Source organism: Nycticebus coucang, chromosome 3, assembly GCF_027406575.1.
Source record: "Nycticebus coucang isolate mNycCou1 chromosome 3, mNycCou1.pri, whole genome shotgun sequence".
NCBI lineage: Eukaryota > Metazoa > Chordata > Mammalia > Primates > Lorisidae > Nycticebus > Nycticebus coucang.
The window spans coordinates 123,456,600-123,477,836 of record NC_069782.1 but is presented as its reverse complement, the minus strand read 5'-3'; the positions used below and the strand labels follow the sequence as shown (position 1 = coordinate 123,477,836).

Below are 21,237 nucleotides of genomic sequence, written 5' to 3'. Positions count from 1 at the left end.
CACACACACACACACACACACACACACCCGCCAGGCAGCGCTCCTCAAATGTAAAGTACTGACATCAGAATCACTGGAGATGCCAGGTGATTGGGTATTTGTTCAAATGAAGATTCCAACACCTTACTCAGACCTAAAAATCAGACTCTTTAATGATAGGGCTGAGGAATCTGCATTTTTAGATAATCTTTCCAGGGATTCTTTTTTTTTTTTTTATTGTTGGGGATTCATTGAGGGTACAATAAGCCAGGTTACACTGATTGCAATTGTTAGGTAAAGTCCCTCTTGCAATCATGTCTTGCCCCCATAAAGTGTGACACACACCAAGGCCCCACCCCCCTCCCTCCGTCCCTCTTTCTGCTTCCCCCCCCATAACCTTAATTGTCATTAATTGTCCTCATATCAAAATTGAGTACATAGGATTCATCCTTCTCCATTCTTGTGATGCTTTACTAAGAATAATGTCTTCCACGTCCATCCAGGTTAATACGAAGGATGTAAAGTCTCCATTTTTTTTAATAGCTGAATAGTATTCCATGGTATACATATACCACAGCTTGTTAATCCATTCCTGGGTTGGTCTTTCCGGGGATTCTTACATGCACTGAAATTTGTCCTTTTTCTGTACCCCAAGTCCTTGAGTCAGAGCTCAAACACCATTTCTGTAGAATCAGCACAGTACTGTAAATCACCCTTTCTGGCCTCATGGAGCTGACGGTACTGGACACTGGGACTGCAACCCATTTGGAAGGAGGAAAAGCAGCCTGAGGGAGGAAGCAGAGCATGGCGGTGGAGACACGGGCTCTGGAGGCGGATGGACACACCCAATGTCATGGTTTCCTTGTACAAAAAGAAAGGCTATCTAACTTGTTCTGAGCCTTAATTTTCTTTCCAGTAAAATGGGAATAAAATTGGGGATTACAGGTGAAGATCGCAACACAGGGCTTAGTATGCAGGCAAGGGCACACTAAATGTTTACTGACGTGACTGCTGCTGCTGGTGCTAGGATAGCACTACTAGTATATTGTTACTGGCATTGTAGAGAGGCTGAATTTCAGGTAACAGAATATAGAAATCTGGAAGAGTGACATCTTTAAGTCCCACCTCCTAAAAATGACAAGGCTGAACCAGAAAGAATATGTGATTGCCCTGAAAGGGTTTGTGTCCGGAGCACAGTCCTTTCCTAACAGAAGAATAACTTGCATGTTACTTCTCTGACGGCTTCTCCACTACTTTGCTAGAAAGAAAACAACATTTTTTTCTATTATAATTGCCTAATAATATATGAATAGTTTTAATTTTATTTATTTTTATTTCCATTTAAAAATTTTTTTCTTTCTCCATGTTCCCCCATTCACAATACAGACCAGGCATGGGGCCTGGGCTGGGGTGTACATAGGGTAGCTTTACTCTGCCTCCTCTTTCCATACAGTCAGAACACAGCCTGTGGTAAGCACCAGGAGGTCTATTTTTATTTTCAGGGATGGGGGTCTTGCTATGTTGTCCAGCTCGGCCTCAAATTCTTGGATTTAAGCAATCCTCCCATCTCAGCCTCCCTCAGCAACTGGGCCTATAAGTTGCATGTTACTGCACTCAGCTATGTGTGTGTGTATTTATTTATTTTGAGAAAGGATCACACTCTGTTGCCTAGGCTAAAGTGTAGAGGAGTCATTATAACTCACCGCAGCCTCACACTTCTGGGCTCAAGCAATCCTCCTGTCTCAGCCTCCTGAGTGGTTGGGACTACAGGCATGCCACTATACCTGGCTAATTTTTCTATTTTTTGTAGAGATGGGATTTTATTATGTTGCCCAGGCTGGTCATGAATTCCTGGCGTCAAATATTCCTCCCACCTCAGCCACCCAAAGTGCTGGGATCACAGGCATCAGCCAATATACCCAACCTATACTATAGATAGTTTTATAGTATTTTGTCCCAGACCAATTTTCCCCAGCTGTAAGCTCCTTAAAGACAGAGGCTATGACTTATTCATGCCAGATCTCAGTAGCAAAGATACAGTAGCTAGCATGTTTCCCACGCCCAGGCAGTCAGTCTCCTTGACGTGAAGTGGGTGCAGAAGAATCTCTTGAATTCCTTGTTCTTCTTGGCATAGGTCCAGTGATGACTCTTTGCTAAGGAGAGACAGAGGGGAAAAGGGAGGTACCCAAAACTGGCTTCTTCAGAAGCCCTAAACAGATTTTGGATTATACTCCCTTTCCTTCCTGCCAAATTGCATCACATTTGTCTTCAGAACAAACTTTAAATCTTTCGTTTAGCCTTCAAGGCTGGCACCATCTGATCTGAATTTATACCTCCAGTAATAATTCTTAATAAGTTGCCCAGCACTTATCCATCTGACATTCCAATCTGCTACATGCCTCATTTCCTATTCTCTGCCTAATCCTGACTCTGTGCCATTTTTCAGTCTGATTCTTTGGGCTGTGAATATTATAGGGAGTTTTGTTTGTTTTATTTTGGCTGTCCGACATCTCTCCATCTTAATTGAGGCAGATTACATGGAGCTGACCACACTCCTTCCCTCAGTTGTGGCCGCAGCGACTTGTGCAAAGACTGGTATATGACCCGAGCCAGAGCAATTAGAGCTCTCCTGGAAGCTTTTGCTATCAGGAGAAGAGACAATCTTTTTGTTGGAATCATGAACTGCAAAGTTATGAGCTTGGAGCTGCCCACAGTTGCCTTTCCTATGTTATTAGGAGAGACTGGTTGACATCTCTTGGCTTGAGATGCCCCTTCTTCTAACAAACATGTATTTATCCATGTTTTGTGCACCAACCGTGCTGGGCACCAGCAAACATACAGACATGGTACTTGCCCTTGAGTAACTTGGAGCCTTGTGGAAAAAAATAACATAAGCATAACACTAGCAGCATGCTGGATATTGAGACCAGATGCGTACCCGGCCAACTTTACCCGCCTGTATGCTGCCATCTTTAGAAGTCTGGTTTTTCTACCACTTCTTGGTCCCAGTCGCCCTCTCAAAGCATTTTATTTATATCTCCATGGTAGTGCTTATTCTTTCCACAGTTACTGCATGCCTGTGACTTTGCCAGAACAAGTGTAAGTAAGAAGCATCCTCTGCCTTGAAATTAAATCAGTTGTGTATATTACGTTTATCTTTTTTCAGCTCCTTGAGGGTAAAGACTTGTTATTCTGGCCATCTTCCTACTGTATGCAGAATGTCTGGCCCATAGTTTGAAAAAGATCATTCTTTATTCTCAAATTCTTCACCTAAAACTCCCTTAAATATCGTACTCAGAAATTGTCTTCTAAATTCATTGAAGTTATTTACTGTTTTAAAATCAACTAGAGAAAATATTTTGATCAAGAAATGCAAATACCATTTCTAGTTAAATGGATTTTGGAGAATTGCCAAAGGCTATGCAGAATCTTTTCTCTTACCATACTTAATGGCATTAAATAGATCATTCATTGTGAAACCAATTATTAATGCTATTCAAAAGCCTCACCTCATGATTAAAATCCATCACTAACAGTTTACATAAAAAGTCTTGATATAAATGAGCTGTTAGCTCCAAACTATTCCGGTCCTATTGCGGGGTCATTTATGAATCAATTTCTTTTTTTCCTGGCATAATACAACACCTTCAATGTGTTAGGCCTGCTCTTGTGAGAGGCACATCCCATTTAGTGCTCTCAGCCCTTCATAGCTGCTACTGATACTAATTCTCACTTTATGGATGAGGAAGTGAGGTTCAGAGTGACTAACTGGCTTGCCCAAGGTTATAACCTGTAAACCAGGAATGAGCCAAATCAGAAACCTGTGTTTTTAGCCTACCAGGCTCTACTATCTTACATTTTCTCTCTTAAGTAGATTAGACCCAATCATACATTAATTGTAGCTTTGTGCCCTGGGCAGCCACCCAGACCTATCAGGCAAAGAAATGCTTCAGCAAAGACCATGAAGAGCCCAGCTCCAAAATCTGAGCAATGGGATCACGTTCCATCACTAGAGATAGAATTTAGCAGTCCAAGAAGTCACAGGGAATGCAGCGTTTGCACTTGCTGCTTTTGTTTTTTTTTTTGAGACACAGTCTCATTATGTTGTAGTGGCGTCACAGCTCACAGCAACCTCAAACTCTAGGGCTTCCGTGATTCTCTTGCCTCAGCCTCTCAGGTAGCTGGGACTACTGGTGCCCACCACAACACTCAGCTATTTTTTGTTGCACTTGTCATTCATTATTGTTTAGGTGGCCCAGGACGGTTCGAACCTGCCACCCTTGGTGTATGTGGCTGGTGCCGTAACCACTGTGCTATGGGGTCTGAGCCATTGTTTTTTTTTTTTTTTTTTTTAACCAACCTTCCTATCCTGTCACTCATTTAAAATTTTAAAGTCTCTAAGACATTCAGAACAGGATAGGATCCCCCTAAATTAAAGCATCTGGAAGAGGAAAGAATGTGTGGGAGTAGACCTGTGAGTCCATCCCTGCAGCTCACTCATAGAGACAGCAGGGTGTTCCAAGCAGAGGTCAGAGAAGGTCAGGAGATGTTCTTCAAGTAACCTGGTCCCGAGCCACTGCCACCACCGAATGCCTGGTCTCTGCAGTTTCTTTATTCAAGCTAAGTTGGAGAACGTCAGCAAATAAACACTCATTCAGCAAATCATTCCTGAGTACCTACCCTCAACCAGCTCATGCTCCAGTGACTTTTCTGGACACCCAGGGATCTAGTGAGCAGGGCAGACAGAGTCTTCATCCTCCCGGGAGGTGGTGGCATCTGCACTGCCCAGCATGAGGTGTCCCTCCTCAGCTGTGACCTGGCTGTCACAGGGGCTCTTTTTCATCTCTCCTGACTGGGAGGATGTCAACCTGGCAGTGCCAGTGGGCAGAGAGGCTGACTCTGTCATAGGCTATTCTTGTCTTTTTTGGATATCAGTGAAATAATAATGAAACCAAATGCTCTTAACATGTATTAATTCATTTAATCCCGCAACATGCTGATGAGGCATATTGACATTGTCATCCCAATTTTATAAATGAAATTAAAGCAGAAAGAGATTTAGTCACTTGTCTAAGGTCACAAAGCTAATAGGTGGTGGAGGTGGGACCCCAACTCAGGCAGCCCACCCCCAGGACCCCTGCTACAGGGCCCCAGGACACTATAGTCTTCGTGGCATGAGCTGGTTCTTGAACATTGTTTCTCATGGCTCTGTCTTGGTTATTCTTGAATCTCTTCTTATGCTACATTCCCTCCCTAAAAGTTTTCCTTCATTCATCTTGCTTTACTCACCACCTCTCTGCTCCCAGCTTTGAATATCTCTATTGTCTTACAAATCCGAGAACAAACTAGACATTTCCACGTGGAGGGTGGAATGCTCCTGAAGTCCACCCTGGCCCCAGTCCTTAATTCCTCCTTCACTTTTGATCCCCAGAGCCAGTTGCTTTCCATGTAGCCCAGATGTCACCTTCCCCAAGAAGCCTCCTGTGAACTCTGTTAATGGGTCCTCGGCAATTATTACACCGCACTGTGACCCCTGTCCTCGCTGGAGTTGGAGCTCCTTGAAGGTAGGTGTTGTTTCACTCACCTGTTTCTAAGCATGGGTCTGGTATGAGTGTTAGGTGCTCAAAAACCTCTTGTTTGGGGTTATGCATAAAAAGCAGCAGCCACAGTAGCCATCTCCCTGGCACCGCCTCTCTCAGAAGACTGTCCAAGCGCCTGAGTTGGAGGCTACAGTACGGGAAGGAAGGCAAGATCATTTACCCCAGGGTGACAGCCCCATCATAACTGCCTGTCAGCTTGCTCTTCACCCCAGCAGCTCAGAAGGTGAGTGCTGGGGAAGGATATGCAGGCAGCCATGACATAGGAGGCTATGACTAGAAGATACCATTTTCCCAGAGGTAAATGGGAAGCAGACAATGAGGATAGTGGTGGACTTGTCATCTGCTCTGAAATGATCTGGACCTATCCTGAGTCTCTCTGAGTGATGAGAAACATGGCTTACTCAAGTCTCCCAGAAGGGGAAGCCACCAGCCACAGTCCACACTGCTGGGGAAAAGGGGATGAGTGAAATTGCCTTCCAGGCCACGGGGTGGGACCAGGAGGTTTGGAGATGTGCTGTGAATCCCACTGGATCCCAGAGCAGGCAGGCACCTGCCATAGGCCAGCAAAAGTGAGCCCAGCAAATCATTTTTCATTTGTAGTGAAATACAAATTCTTAGCCACTGTTATGCCGAGGGTCAGCAAGTAGGAGACTGACAACCAAATTAACACTAATGACCAAGCAGGAAGGAGAAAATTTTAGGAAATAAAGCGTTTTGTCTGTGCTGGTGAATGTTCCCCTGAAGACAAATCTGTGTGAAGAAATAAAGGATACTGGCATCCCACCAAGATCAATTCCATCCTGGTTCCACTGGCCACTGGTAGATGTGATGGATCATTAAGAAGAAATTAGATTTGCTGTCTGCGCAGTACATATGTGTAGGGGTGAAACTTGATAGGGAATAAATCTGATGAAAATTTGAATCCCATCTCAACTTCTCTGTTCTAATGTGGAGAAGGGTGAGTGCCTAGGAAGGAGGAAAGTATATGTAACACTGAACAACAGAGGGTTTGCAGCCAAAGAAACTGGATTCAGAGCCAAGGGTCACTTCTTGGCTCTGCCTTTCACTATTTCTGTGATCTCGAGCAAGTTTCTTACCTACTCCAAAATTCAATTTCTTCACCCATAAAAAGGGAATAATAAAATTGCCCTGTATCATAGAGGCATTGTGATTAATAGAAGGGACAATATATATATATAAGGCTCTGGTACTTACAGTGGAGTATGTGCTCAATAAATGTCAACTCATAATGATAATTAAAAATAATAATAAACAGCTCCTTCTTCAAGATGTAGCACTTGTAGCAACAATGTTGGTCTTTGTATTACAGTGCCAGCTTCCCTTCTCCGTGTAGCAGAGAGGGGACTTTCCACTTTCCAAGGATTAGATCCTTAAAAAAAAATGATCTTTGTTTGTTTGCTTTCTTTTTCTTTTTCTTTTTTTGTTTTTAGAGACAAGGTCTCACTCTCTAGGCTGGAGTACAGTGACGCGACTATGGTACAGTTGGAGGCTCACTGCAGCCTCCAACTCCTAGGCTCAAGCAATCCTCCTGTCTTGGCCTCCTGAGTAGCTGAGACTACAGGTGCCATCATGTCTAAGTTTTTAACTTTTGGTAGAGACGGGATTTTGCTGTCCTGTCTAGGCTGGTCTTGACCTTTTGGGCTCAAGGAATCCTCTCACCTTGGCCTCCTGAACTGTTGGTATTAGAGGTGTGAGGCACCATGCCTGGTCCCTTATTTCTTTTAAATAGGCCAGAATGGTAAGGCAGAGAGAAGGTGGAAAGGGGGCAAGAAAACTGTTGAGAAAGAACATGACTAGAGCATCTAAAGACAGTTGGCAGTGAGGAGTAGGGAGCAGGAGCTGCAGAAGGGATCTCACTTGAGGCTCTCTGAGGAAGTGAGGACACCTGGACATGGCTGGGTACGAGGGTGCATCTTGGAAATACAGAGGTCACAGATGGTTTCAAAAGGGCAGCCACCCTAAGAACCCAGGCCCTGTGTCAGGGGACCATCAGGTACACCGGATTGCAGGGGCCACATTTACAGTTATCTCATGACACTGGCTATTTTGACATCTTTCTTGCTTTGTGAAAAGGAAGTCTTCTTTTCCAGGGGAAGAGCAGCTTCCAATTCTGAGTGAAAAGCAACAGAGCCGTTCATGAAAGGCAAAAGATTCTAGGACATTCAGCACAGAATAAAATTACGGAAGCGCCTTCCTGACTACTTAATCATTAAAAATAAACAATGAACAACCTGCAATGAGATTGTGTAACTGGTGAGTGGTAACTGTCCTGCTGGCGCAATGCAAAGGAACTTGCGACCGACAGCTGAGAGCATGGAATTCAATTCAGGGAGTCAAACGCGCGCGTGCAGCAGGCTGGCTGCTGTGTGCCTGCGCTGCGCTTGTTACTTCATTTGTCTTGTTTGTTGACTGGCCTGCTTATTCATACGCAGCATTAGATTCTGAAAGCTTGATGGGCAGACACTTGATCCGTGGATTTTGAATTCTTCTCATGTGTCTCATGGATGCATAGTAGTGACTCAAGAAATATTCCAGTAGCTATTAACCCTTTTTGCTCCAAAGATCCCAGATAGAAACAGGTCAGCAGTGGTTTGTGGTTATGTTTCCCTGTGTCCCAGGGGACATGGCCTACCAGATGTTAAATATTTTGTGCAAAAAGTGTCTGGGAGCTATATAAGTTTAGGAAATGCTGGGGTAACTACAAGTTTTTCTATGGCAGGATTTCTTGGCAACGCAGCTCTTATAGCTTGAAGTGGACATAGCCAGGGGGTGTCTCTGTCTCTGGAGACCCTCCACCTGCAGGTCTAGAACACACACCCTCATCTCTAGAAACTGCTTCAGGTGGGTGAGCTGCGGGAGGCGGAAATGCTCAGAAACAGCTGCACACGGTTTTGTGATTGCTCTCACAAATCCAGAATCAATGTGTCATCAGAGGAATTCTAGAACCAGGACACAAATAAAGATTTGTCTTTATAATCCAAAGTGAGGAGATTAAGGCCAACTATTATTTTCTAGCCAAGGCTGTCATGAGGAAATAGCCCAGAGAGCAGACCAGCTTTCAGCCATGTGACTCTAATATGTAATGTGACAACTAATAAGTCAAAGGACCTTAGAATATTGAACCAGAAAAGACCTTAGATGTTATTCAGTCCTTTCCCCTTATTTATAGATGAGGAAACAGAGGACCAGAGAGGTTAGGTCACTTACTAAGGTCACTTAGCTAGGGAGTGGCAGTGCTGGGGCTAGACCTCAGGATATCTGCTAGTCATAAGCTGCTGGGCTTCAGTTACCTCTGATGTTGGATGAGGATCTGATGCTGCCACCTGCCCTCCCTCCACAGGTGCTCAGGGCAGGCTCACCTGGGGCATGAAGTGGTGCATGCCAGGAAGGTGATAACCCATGTGAGGTGAGGGAGTGGACAGCAGGGAGTCTGAGAGGGTGGCAGTGGGTCCTAGTTAGGCAAAAGCTAAGGAACAAAAGGGAGGAGAGTCGGGGCATAAAAACGAGGTGCCCGCGCAGGCCCTGCCATGGCTTGGCTCTCAGCAGGTGGAGTGGAGTCCAAGAGTTTCCAGCGGCGGCAGACCTGTCTACATAATTTCGGACATGCTGGGCCAGAGACGGATGCCAGCTGTGCCCTGCAGAGCTGGCTACAGAAAGGAGAGGGTGGAGGAGAATATGGCTTTTGGCCACATTTGTAGGGGAGAGTCACTGATGCAGTTTCTGTCTGTCTTCTTTAGAGATAGCAACACAGGGAGTGGTCACAGGAAAACCTCTCCTGCCGCTAGGATCTGTTTCAGGAAGGGAGGGGGCGCTGCTCACCAGCTGCTGACTGTGGGCTGGAGACCCTGCCTGACAGCTCAGTGGGCATCAACCCAGGGTAGGAATTGCAGGCATTCAAAACCTTGGAACTGGGGAAGCTGAAGTGAGCGTCAGACCCTCAGAGGAGGGGAAGGACTGTGGGGGGTACTTTGCTGAGTGGGCTGAAGTGAAGGCCTGCCCAAGGAAGTCAGGAAAAGGAATAGACCCGCTTAGGAGCCAGGGGCCCTGGGAATTTAGGTGTACACGTATCCTCGACAAGAGGGAGTGGAGGCCGAATGCCAGCCTTGCTTTTCATTTAGAGAAAGAGTGAGTTTTAACCTCAGAGGGATAAAGACGTGTTTTATATCTGGCTCAAGAAATAATGAAGGCTTCAAAAAAATATTAATATAGGAAGTGCTTAGGATGTAGATGATAGGAACTTAAAAGCAAAAAGCACCATTCGGGTATTAGAAAGTGACGCCTCCCCAACCAAACTAAAATGAAAAGATCATGCTTTTGGCATGTTGACTGTACAAATATTCTGTACTTGATGCTGTCAGGGAGCCCAGGTGTGAAGTCGGAGGTGCTAGCTTTACTAACCGTGTGACTCTGCGCCAATAACTTAATATTTCGTCTGTGCTTTCAATTTAAAGCAAGCCTATGAACAACAGCCACCTTACAGAATTGTAGGATTAACGGAGCCAATATGGAAATGCATTATGTACTTACAAACAGCAGAAATGCTAGCCAATTTTACTAACATTAATGATTTCCACACATGGCATTTAGTTTTATGAGGTACCTGCATTTAATGTGGTGTTTCTTTGAACTTGGAAATTACAGGTTTTTGTTTGTTTGTTTACATTTCCCCTGTTGTTCCACTATTCACTCCTTCCCAGGTCTCTCTGCTGAACAGCATCATTTCTTACTCTCATGTATAGAATATACCTACATTGTAGCCAGCCTCATGCTTCAAATTCTATGTTTTGTTTTTTTGTAGAGACAGGGTCTTGCTATGTTGCCCAGGCTGGTCTTAAACTCCTGGCCTCAAGTGGTCCTCCCACCTCCATCTCCCAAAATGCTGGGATTACAGGCATAAGCCACTGCATCTGGCCCAACTTTTATGTTTTTGTCTCTTTCCTGGGACAGAGAGGAAGTTATTAAAGGACTATACTCTTTATGTCCATGAGATATTCCAGGCAAATCGATAGATGCTAATAAGAGAACAAAAGGAAATTTAACTAGGAGTGATGAAAGTTGAGTCTATAATATAAAACAAGGAATATCTGAAAACTAGGTAATTTCATATAAAATTGACTAAAATGTTTCTATTTTCTCCTATTTTCCTAAAGGCTATAAAACAGTCAAAACCCAAGTGTTTTAGCCAAATATTATCCAAAACAAAATGGGTATGCATACATTTTTTTTCCCTTTAACTCTAAAAGGAGTAGACTCCAACCTTCTATCAAATATATCTGACACCTGTAGAACATAAACTCAGGCCCAAATTTCCTAAAAATGCCAGACATGTTTTAGTGCTTTACGGATAAAACCCAGATGTCCTGTTTTACACTCCCTGAAAAAAAAGGAAACATACAACCTTACATGGAATTATGACCATTTTAAATCTGATTAAACTCTATGCCAAACAAGGATTGGAAAGAGTAGGATGTTTGTACAAACAATCCTTTAAAAAATATTTTTCAAATCCACTTAAATGTTCTAGAAAACTACTGAAATGTGAGCCAGAAATATTTATTTACATTCCACCCCTGCATGGCAGAGTTAGTTTGGGGTCATGTGTTGGTGCTGGGAGCAGGAATCCTGATGATGATTAGCTTTGTTCTCTAAACTGTGTTTTGAGGCCTGAATGGAACAAACCCTGCTTTGGCCACTTATGCACAGGGCAATACCATTTATAGCCCAGTGATTCTTTATTTTGTTTTTTAATTTCAGGTTAATGTGAGGGTACAAACAACCAAATCACAGTATTTAAATTTGTTAGGAATAGTCCCTCTTGTAGTTATGTTCTACACCCAAAGGTATGCCATACACCCCTACATTGTGCCCATTCAGTGGGAGAACCCCAAATCTCCCTCCCTTCCCCTCCCCCTCATTCCTCCTCCCCCCCAGTTTGAAATGAAATGAGTTTTTCTCCCACGTGGGCGAGAATTAGATAGTCTACTGGCTTCATATTAGTATTGAGTACATCGGATACTTGCTTTTACATTCTTATGATACTTTACTGAGAAGAATGTGTTTCAACTTCATCCAGGTTAAAACGAAAGATATAAAATCATCATCTTCTTTATGGCTGAATAACATTCTATGGTATGCACATACCACAGTTTGTTAATCCATTCCGGAATTGATAGGCATTCAAGTTGTTTCCATGTCTTGGTGATTGTAGATTGAGCTGTGATAAACAATCTAGTTTAGTGTCCTTATGATAAAATGATTATTTTCTCCTGTGTAGAAGCCTACGAGTGGATTGCAGGGTCAAATGGGAGATCTACTTTGATTTCTTTGAGGATTCTCCACACTTCTTTCCAAAGAGGCTGTATTAGTTTGTAGTCCCACCAGCAGTGTAAAAGTGTTCCCCTCTCCCACATCTGCACTGGCATCTACAACTCTGGGATTTTGTGATGTAGGCTATTCTCACTGGGGTTAGGCAATATCTCAAGGTGGTTTTGATTTGCATTTCTCTTATGATTAAGGATAATGAGCATTTTTTCATATGTTTATTAGCCATTCATCTGTCTTGCTCAGAGAAGTTTCTCTTCATGTCTCTTGCCCAGTGGTAGAGGGGGTTGTTAGCTCTTTTTTGTTGATTAATTTGAGTTCTATATAGATCCTAGTTACTAAGCCTTTTGTCAGATTCATAATATACAAATATATTTTCTCATTCTGAAGATTGTTTATTTGCTTTGATTGTTGTATCCTTAGTTGTGCAGAAACTTTTCAGTTTAATTAAGTCCCTTTTGTTAATTTTTGTTGTTGCAATTGCCACAGGAGTCTTCATCATAAAATCTTTCGATAGGGTTTTCCCCATGTTTTCTTCTAGAATTTTAATAATTTCCTACCTTTGATTTAAATATTTTGTCCATCTTGAATCAATTTTTGGTGTGGGTCAAGTTTCAGTCTCTTACATATAGTTATCCAGTTCTCCCAGTATCATTTATTTAATGGGGATTCTTTTCCCCAGTGTATGCTTTAGTTTGGTTTATCAAAGGTCAGATGGCAAGTAGAGACTGTTTCCATCTCTTGGTTTTCTATTTGGTTCCAGATGTCTATGTCTCCTTTTTTTTTTTTTTGAGACAGAGTCTTACTACATCACCCTCAGTAGGGTGCCGTGGCATCACAGCTCACAGCAACCTCAAACTCTTGGGCTTAAGTGATTCTTTTGCCTCAGCCTCCCAAGTAGCTGGGACTATAGGCGTCCATCAAAATGCCTGGCTATTTTTTTTTTGTAGTTGCCATTGTTGTTTGGCAGGCCCGGGCTGGATTTGAACCCGCCAGCTCTGGTGTATGTGGCTGGCGCTCTAGCCGCTGAGCTCCAGGCTCCAAGCCTGTATGTCTCTAATTTTGTGCCAATACCATGCTGTCACTGTGAAATTGCCATATAGCCTAAAGTCTGGTAAGGTGATGCCTCCTGCTTTGTTTTTATTACTAAGAATTGCCTTAGCTATATGGGTTTTTTTTTCTGGTTCCATACAATACAAAAAAACTATTTTTGCCAGATCTTCAAAGTTATGATGTTGGTATGAGGATTGCATTGAATCTGTAGACTGCTTTGGGAAGAACAAACATTTTAACAATGTTGATTCTTCCCAGCCGTGGTATGCTCTTCCATTTGTTAATGTCTTCGGCTATTTCTTTTTTTATGGTTTCATAATTCTCTTTGTAGAGGTCCTTCACCTCTCTTGTTAGGTATATTCCTAGGTATTTCATTTTCTTTGAAGCTACTATAAAGGGAATTGTGTCTCTGATGAGTTTCTCAAGTTGACTGTTATTGGCATATACAAAGACTACTGATTTGTGGACATTGATTTTATACCCTGAGATGTTACTGTGTTTCTTGATCACTTCCAGGAGTCTTGTGGTTGAGTCTCTGGGATTCTCTAAGTATAAGATCAAATCATCAGCAAAGGGCAAGAGTTTGACCTCCTCTGCCCCCATTTGGATGCCATTTATATCCTTCTCTTGCCTGATTGCATTAGCTAGAACTTCCAGAACTAGGTTGAATAGTAGTGGCAATAGAGGACACTCTTGTCTGGTTCCAGTTCTAAGTGGAGAACCTTTCAGTTTTACTCCATTCAGTATGATATTAACTGTTGGTTTGTCATAGATGACTTCAATCAGTTTAAAAAATGTGTCATCTATGCCTACAGTTTTAAGTGTTCTTGTGAAAAAAGAATGCTGAATTTTATCAAATGCTTTTTCTGCATCTATTGAGAAGATTATATGGTCCAGTTTTTGCTTCTACTGATACGGTGAATTACATTTACGGATTTGTGTATGTTAAACCAGCCTTGCATCCCTGGGATGAAGCCTACTTGATTGTGCTGTATAAGTTTTTACTGTGCAGCTGTAACCTATTGGCTGAGATTTTGTTAAGTATTTTTGCATCTATATTTATTGGTGAAATTGTTCTCCTTTTTTTTTTTTTTTTTTTTGAGACAGAGTCTCACTCTGTTGCCCTTGGTAGAGTGCCATGGTGTCACGGCTCACAGCAATCTCCAACTCTTGGGCTTAAGTGATTCTCTTGCCTCAGCCTCCTGAGTAGCTGGGACTACAGGCACCCGCCACAATGCCTGGCTATTTTTTGTTGCAGTTGCCACAGCTGTTTTAGCTGGCCGGGGCCAGGTTCAGACCCACCACCTTTGGCACATGGGGCTGGCACCCTACCCAGTGAGCCACAGATGCTGCCCTTGTTCTCCTTTTTAGTTGGATCCTTTCCTGGTTTTGGTATTAGGATGATGTTTGCTTCAAAGAATGTATTGGGGGAAGATTTCTTTTTATTTTGGAATAGTTTCTGCAGCATGGGTATCATAAGCTCTTCTTTGAAGGTTTAATAGAATTCTGGTGTAAAAGCCATCTGGTCCAAGGTATTTTTTTATTGGAAGATTTTTTTATTGTTTCTTCAATCTCCTTAAGATGATTCATTAGTTTGTTAATATGCTTTCTCTCTGGTTTTCAGATGTAAGCATCTAATGCAATAAACTTCCCTGTTAAGACTGCTTTTGTAGTATCCCACAAGCTTTGGTAACTTGTAGATTCATTGTTATTATGTTTGAAGAAATTAACAATTTCCTCCTTTACCTCTTCCATGATCCAACTGTCATTGAACATAAAGTTGTTTAATTTCCATACCTTTTTTTGGGGTTTTTGTTGAAATTGAGTTTCACTTTATTGCTTTGTGGTCTAAGAAGATACAAGGTATAATTTCAATTCTTTTATTTTTATTTTTATTTTTATTTTTTTTTTGAGGTTTGATTTGTATTCTAGGATATGGTCTATTTTGGAGGATGTTCCATTGGCTGATGAGAAGAGTTTATACTCCTTTGGATAGTGTTTTCTATTAAGCACATTTGTTCTAGGGTCACAGTGAAGTAAGTCTCTTGTATCTTTGCTTATTTCTATTTAGAGGATCTAACCAGTTCCATCAGAGGAGTGTTAAAGTCCCCAGCTATTATGGTGTTATGGGATATCATCTTGCTCAGAACACTCAAGGTCTGTTTCATAAATCTGGGAGCATTCTTTAAGTTGGGTGCACACATATTTAGAATTGAAATGTCCTCTTGTGGTATTGTTCCCTTAACCAGTATGAAGTGACCCCCAGTGATTCTTAAATGCAGCTCAGTTTTAGAACCACCAGGGAAAGTTTCTTAATAATGCTCAATTTGCGGATGCCACCATTCGGCATCTAATTCAGTATACTTGGTAGTGGAACATGAATCCATCTTTATGAAAAGTTTTCCTGAGTGATTCTGATAAACCTTGTGTTTGGAAACCACTGATGTAGGGCCCTGGCCATTCTCAACTTTAAAATGTGCATAAGAATTGCTAAGGATCTTATAAAAATGCAGATTATGATTCAGTGTGTGAGGGCAGGAGGGCAAAAATTCTGCATTTTCGCAAGTTCCCAGATGCTGCTGGTCTGGGGGCCACACACTGCATTTCATTCTCAGCTTTCTTCTATCTCTTCCAACATGGAATGGTTTCTTCTGTCTTTGTCTTTCATGTCTTCACGTAATTGCAGAGTATAGGCCTCACATGCCATAGGATGGCTCTCAGCCTGGGTGGATGTAATGTTTCACAATCAGCCTTAGATGATGCTGTCGTGGCAGGAACACACAGGACAAGGCTGGGCTCTGCTCCGGCATCTCACACAGGGCATGTGATGCAGACCCTTTGAGCTAGTAACAGGGGTCTTGACTACCTGAGATCTCCACCCTAAAGTCACCATTTTCCCTCTCATAGTTTATTAGTATTTTGTGAGGAGGTATTCCTCAGGGATTATAATTTTTTCCACTATATTGTAATCCATTTATTCTGAAGCTCAAATTATCCCAAAGTGTTGCCTAGGTCCTTTTGACATGTTTTCACCATTGTTTGAGCATTTCCTTACTTTCTGGCATAAAAAGATGTTTCAGATTTATCTTTAATTTTCCCTGCCCCAGCAGTGGAATCAGCCATTTCTCTAAGAAGCCCTGGTTTCTTTTTAGCAAAGGATGTATTCAGAATCCAGTATCTGTGTAATGAATGTGCTCATTCCTAGTGGAGTGTCATTGATTTGAGGTCCCCTAATCAGACAGAACTTGAAAAAATATACATACATAGACACACATATATAACTATTCCCTTATTTATGTGTGCATATATTAAGAACATAAGTTTATAATGAAATCTATTTCCAGTTTTACATCTCAAGGTTCTCTATAGTCTTCCCCCTTTCTGTGTTGTAAGTAACTTTTCTAAAAATGAGAAACCTAGCTTTCATACAGGTATCCTAAATATATTTCACTTCTATACTTAATCATTTTAGTGACCAAGCTCCCAGCCATTTGGGTCTTCTCCTCTGTCCACCACCTGTGTGTTCCCTTCACCACTCTGTACGTGTGAGTGCTTGGGGCATGGCACATACCACGATGTGCCCCCGACATACCACGATGTGCCCCCGACAATGTCCTGCCACACTCCTCCCTACCTGAGCCAGGCTTGCCCACAGCTCCTCCATGCTGAGAAAGGGAAGATGGAAAGGCTGTTCATCCTTTGTAAATGGTTTAATAGTGTCCATTATGTAATAACAGTATGTATGTTTGAGCTACATATGATGGTTAATAAATTCATAATTATGCAAATAAGTTTTATATTTTAAGACATTTACCAATGAAAAAGTGAGCATTAAAAGACAACGAGAGAGAGAGAGACAGTGCTGAACTTTAAAGTTGTAAAGAACTTTAGAGGTCTCTTATATAGTTTGAAATTTGGGCCCCCAAGGCTGTATGGCACTGCTCAGATTGAACACTGAGCGAGCAGAGGTGCTGCGCATGAAGAGAGTCTGGGGAAGGAGTAAGGCAGAGTTTCTTCAAGGAATATTCCTTAGGGATCCTCAGAGCATCATTTCAGTGCCACTGGTCTGGTCCAGCCCGTCAAGCTCTATACAAGAAAAGGCAGGCTTTACCAGCCACTTTGCTACATTTGCTAACAACAATTTCAAATCCCTGGCTATATAGATTTGTCCACTGTTCATGGCTGATGTGTGGCCAGGAAGCATCCACAGGTCCAAGCTACAACTAACAGAATAGTGTAGATCAATAAAAAATGAATCAATTACAGGTGAATATATCAATATGGATGAATTTCAAAACAAGGTTGAGTGAAAGAAACAATTCAGAAAAGAATACATAGAATGAGATAAACCCTCCAGTGACTTCCCGTTTTATCTTGGGTAATACTGAAAGCACTTACAAACACCTCCTCGGCTGTACAGACCGGCCTTCGGGCCCCCTCTCCTACTGCTTCCCTCCTGTCCCTTCCAGGTCAGCCCCTCCTCAGCCACACAGGCCTCTTCAGATGTGCCAGGTGCACTGCCCACTGGGCATCTGTACTGGCCGCTCTCTCTGCCTGGAATGTTCTCCCTCTCCCTCCCTCTCTCAACCCCTTCTGTCTTTACTCAAAGACCAGCTTCTCAGTCAGGCTTTCCCTCACCACTTGCCTTCGGGTTGCAATAGCCACCCCCACCGCAACACAGCCTTCCCTCTGTCCTGTTCGATTTTTCTTCCTGGCACTTATCACATCATATATTTATCTCATTTATCTTATCCCCTGTCTTCATCTAAACAGAATGGAAGCTCCATATGGGTAGGGATTTTGATTTGTTCTTTTACTGCTGAGTCCTCTAGAGCAGTGCTCAGCACATAGCAGACACTCAATCAATATTTCTAGATGAATGACTGAATGAACAGATAAATGATATTCATCTGATAGTCCAGGAATGACCTCAAGAAGCAACCTCAAGTGCTGGCCAACTGATGACAGGAGGAAGTGCTCATTTCCAATTGTCGTTTCTGGCAGCCTGCCTCAGACATGTGACTCTAGTTGACAGATGAACAGAAGAACCCATTAGGAATCTGGGATGCTCATCCTGCAAAGGGTGTTAGGATGCTGCCCTCCTCCCAAGAAAGCGTTTTAAAGAAGCCATAGTACATTTGTTTCCTAATGGAGGTAGCCGACTAGCAACTCTGCCTTCAGAATCTTGTCAGGTGGTCCTCTTTTCTAGGATCTATTTATTCAGTGATTCAAGAAATATTTGTGGAGCAATGTCTCAGGGACAGGCTGACACTTTTACTTTTCATGCATAACTTTATTCTTTTCAGATTTATTTGTATGCAACTGTACTTCATCTTCTTTCTCTCTCTTCCTCCTCACCTCCTCAGGTCCCTAGTTTAATCTTTCTTAATGAAAGTAATGCATGTTTGTTGTAAAAAAAAAAAAAATCCAACATCATAGCATTCTCTACAGTAGGAAATGAAATTCCTTCCTTCCTCTCCCATTATGGGTCAGCATGATAATAAAATTTCTTGGCACTCGCTGCAGGTGCACAGGTGAGAGTCCCCTGGGGAATGGAAAATAGTAGAAGGGAAGAGAATTTTCCAAACTTGGATTACTTTTATATATAAAATGACTTGCCAAGAATCTCAGTTTCTAACTGTCTGTAGCATGTCATACTTGTCCAAAGCTTGGCTAAGGCAATTGTTTTTCAAGAAAGACATCTTAAAGGTCATGCTGGGAGTTTATTCTGTAGATTTTCAAAGCTTTATTCCCGTGCCAAATAAGACGGTCAGTAAGGGACACACCTGGACTAGATTACCTTGCCTCCCAATCATATCTTTAGGGTCGTGCTTTTTAATTATGTCTTTTTCATTACGGATCAATATGAAATATTGCCAAAGGGCAATTGTTTCTGCAAATGTTGTTGTCCTTAAAACTGCTCTTGTCATTTCTACAGGACACATACGTGACGTTCCTCCCAGGGTTCTAGAAGGCAGCTCGGACTTTCTGAAGATTGGTGTGCCACTGCTTCTTTACCTCCTCTCTCGCTTTCCTTCTTTTCCGTGCTTTCCCCCCTCCTCTTTTTTAGATAATGAGAATACTATAACCCATCATAGCACCTTTTTTTGCCTAGGTTGCCAGGAAGCTCTGACCAACTTTTTGGTCAGTGGCATCTGTTTCCTTTGCCTAGATGGTCTTTCTTGCATGACTCTAGTCTTTTTATTCTACCATTTTAAAAAGCTTCCTCAGATACTCTTATTTTCCCTTTTCCTTTTTTACAAATAGGAAGAAACATAAATCAGACATTAACAAACAGTCTGATGGGGGCGGCCCTGTGGTTCAAGGAGTAGGGCGCTGGTCCCATATGCCGGAGGTGGCAGGTTCAAACCTAGCCCCGGCCAAAAAAAAAAAAAAAAAGAACAAACAGTCTGATGCTGACCTTTTACAATTTATAAGTAAGGAATAAAAGGCCCAGAGAGGTTGCCTTTGCTAAGAGTTACAAACAACTAGTGAGTGGAAGATTTCAAACAAAACCCTCAAGGTTCCTGCCCTTTCTGTTACCTGCAACTGTTTCAAATTGAAGACTAGTATTTCTCTTGCCTTTGCATGTTGTAGAAATTCACTCAGTATGTTTTCCTTTCAATTCTGTGGCTGGGAAGGGAAACCCAGGCAGTGGTCTGTTTGCTCTTCTCTCCAACCATCATCATCAATGCACAAGGTTGGCAGAGCTCAACCTTGGAAAGATATGTTCTCTCCTCATTTCATTTCTGCATAGAGGCTCAACTACAGCAACTTATCAAATCCACATGAGACTTCAGATATAATTATGGGGCTATGGATGAAATAATTTTAGAAGTCAAAATGTAGCAGGCCTGGTGGCTCATGCCAGAATCCCAGCACTTTGGAAGCTGAGGTGGAAGGATCACTTGAGGACAGGAGTTTGAGGCTGCAGTGAGCTATAATCGTGCCACTGCACTCTAGCCCAGACAACAGAGTGGGGGGAAAAACAAAACAAGCAAACAAATACATACACAGAAAGAAGTCAAAATTTTCCTGAGTAGCACTTTTTTTTTGCAGAGTATGAGGTCATCCAATGGAAAGAAACAGTAAGTTTAATGCAAGATGAAGAACTCTACATTTTAAAGTTTTAAAAATGGTAGTTTGTAATCCCAAGCCAAATGTGATCAATTGGGTTTAAAACAATAATTTCTGCCTAAAATAATGATACAAAGTAAAAATTCCTGTTTGCACCTTTATGTTTCCTTGTATGGAAATATATGGCCAATGTAAAAATGGGCCCAGGAGATGCTCACTCAGATAAATATTCAGGATGTTCTGACTGGGGTTCATAAGTGCCATGGAGGAGGGGTCATGGTTGGGAGCAGATAGTGTGACGGACCCATAATTTATCCACCTAAAATACCGCTGTGTGGAGGCACAGCGACTGCCCTGGATTCTAATTCTCCCACTGGTGTGAATTCACATGTTTTCTAAGTTCTTTGAGCTTCAGCGTTCCCATCTATAAAATGGAAAGAACCCCTGGACTGTGAAAAGGATTTAATGAAGCTTCACGTAGAAGGTGAAGCCCACAGCACGGTGCTGACTTAGTGTTCAACAGTTGTAGGTATTAACCATCACAAGTCAGATGAGAGTGACCGTCATAGCCAGACGATAGCTATCCTGCCTAACCAACCAAGCAAGGATCATAAAGAAAAACCCGAGAATGTATGAAAGGTAAGAAAGGACTATTATAACACAGGTGCCGGGTAAATTTGGCCGAGAATAGACTTAACTCCTTGGGGCTGAGGTAGCTGCAGAGATGACAGATTTCAGACTCAGACAGATTCAGATGTATGTCAGAATGAATCAAATCAATGAATAACCTCTGTACCTGATCATTGTCTCACTTTACCATCCTTATGTAGCTTGTAGCCAAGGGGCCAAGGTTTCCTCACACCGTCATCAAGCCATAAGTGGCTGAGTGAGCACAGAACGTGGCAAAGTGCCTCCAGAGAGTAATAAGGGAGAGATTCCAGGCTCTGCCCAAGGAGAAGGAACCCTGACAAACGGGGCGGCCGGAGGCCCCAAGTCTCCTGGGTTCTGAGCGGGGGAGTGCCGGCTTCCACGGGGGCAGTGGTGGTGGTGAAGTTCTTGGCTCTGTTTTGTCACAGACAGTGATCTGGATCTGAATGTAAAAACATCTTGCCAGAAACTTTCTGTTACCGGAAATTCACTGGAAAGCAATGAAAAGATTAAACTGCTACATATCCTTTAAAGGCAT

At 42.4% G+C, this 21,237-nt stretch overlaps 1 protein-coding gene and 1 non-coding gene across 7 annotated transcripts in view; both read right to left on the bottom strand.

Moving 5' to 3' along the window:
• The window catches only part of PLCE1 (phospholipase C epsilon 1), a 310,555-nt gene that overhangs the window by 102,115 nt on the left and 187,203 nt on the right, over positions 1 to 21,237 (bottom strand). The window lies entirely within an intron of this gene.
• Positions 1,341 to 1,466, bottom strand: LOC128582895 (small nucleolar RNA SNORA51). The gene has a single exon (XR_008379315.1). It is a non-coding gene; the product is annotated as a small nucleolar RNA SNORA51 (small nucleolar RNA).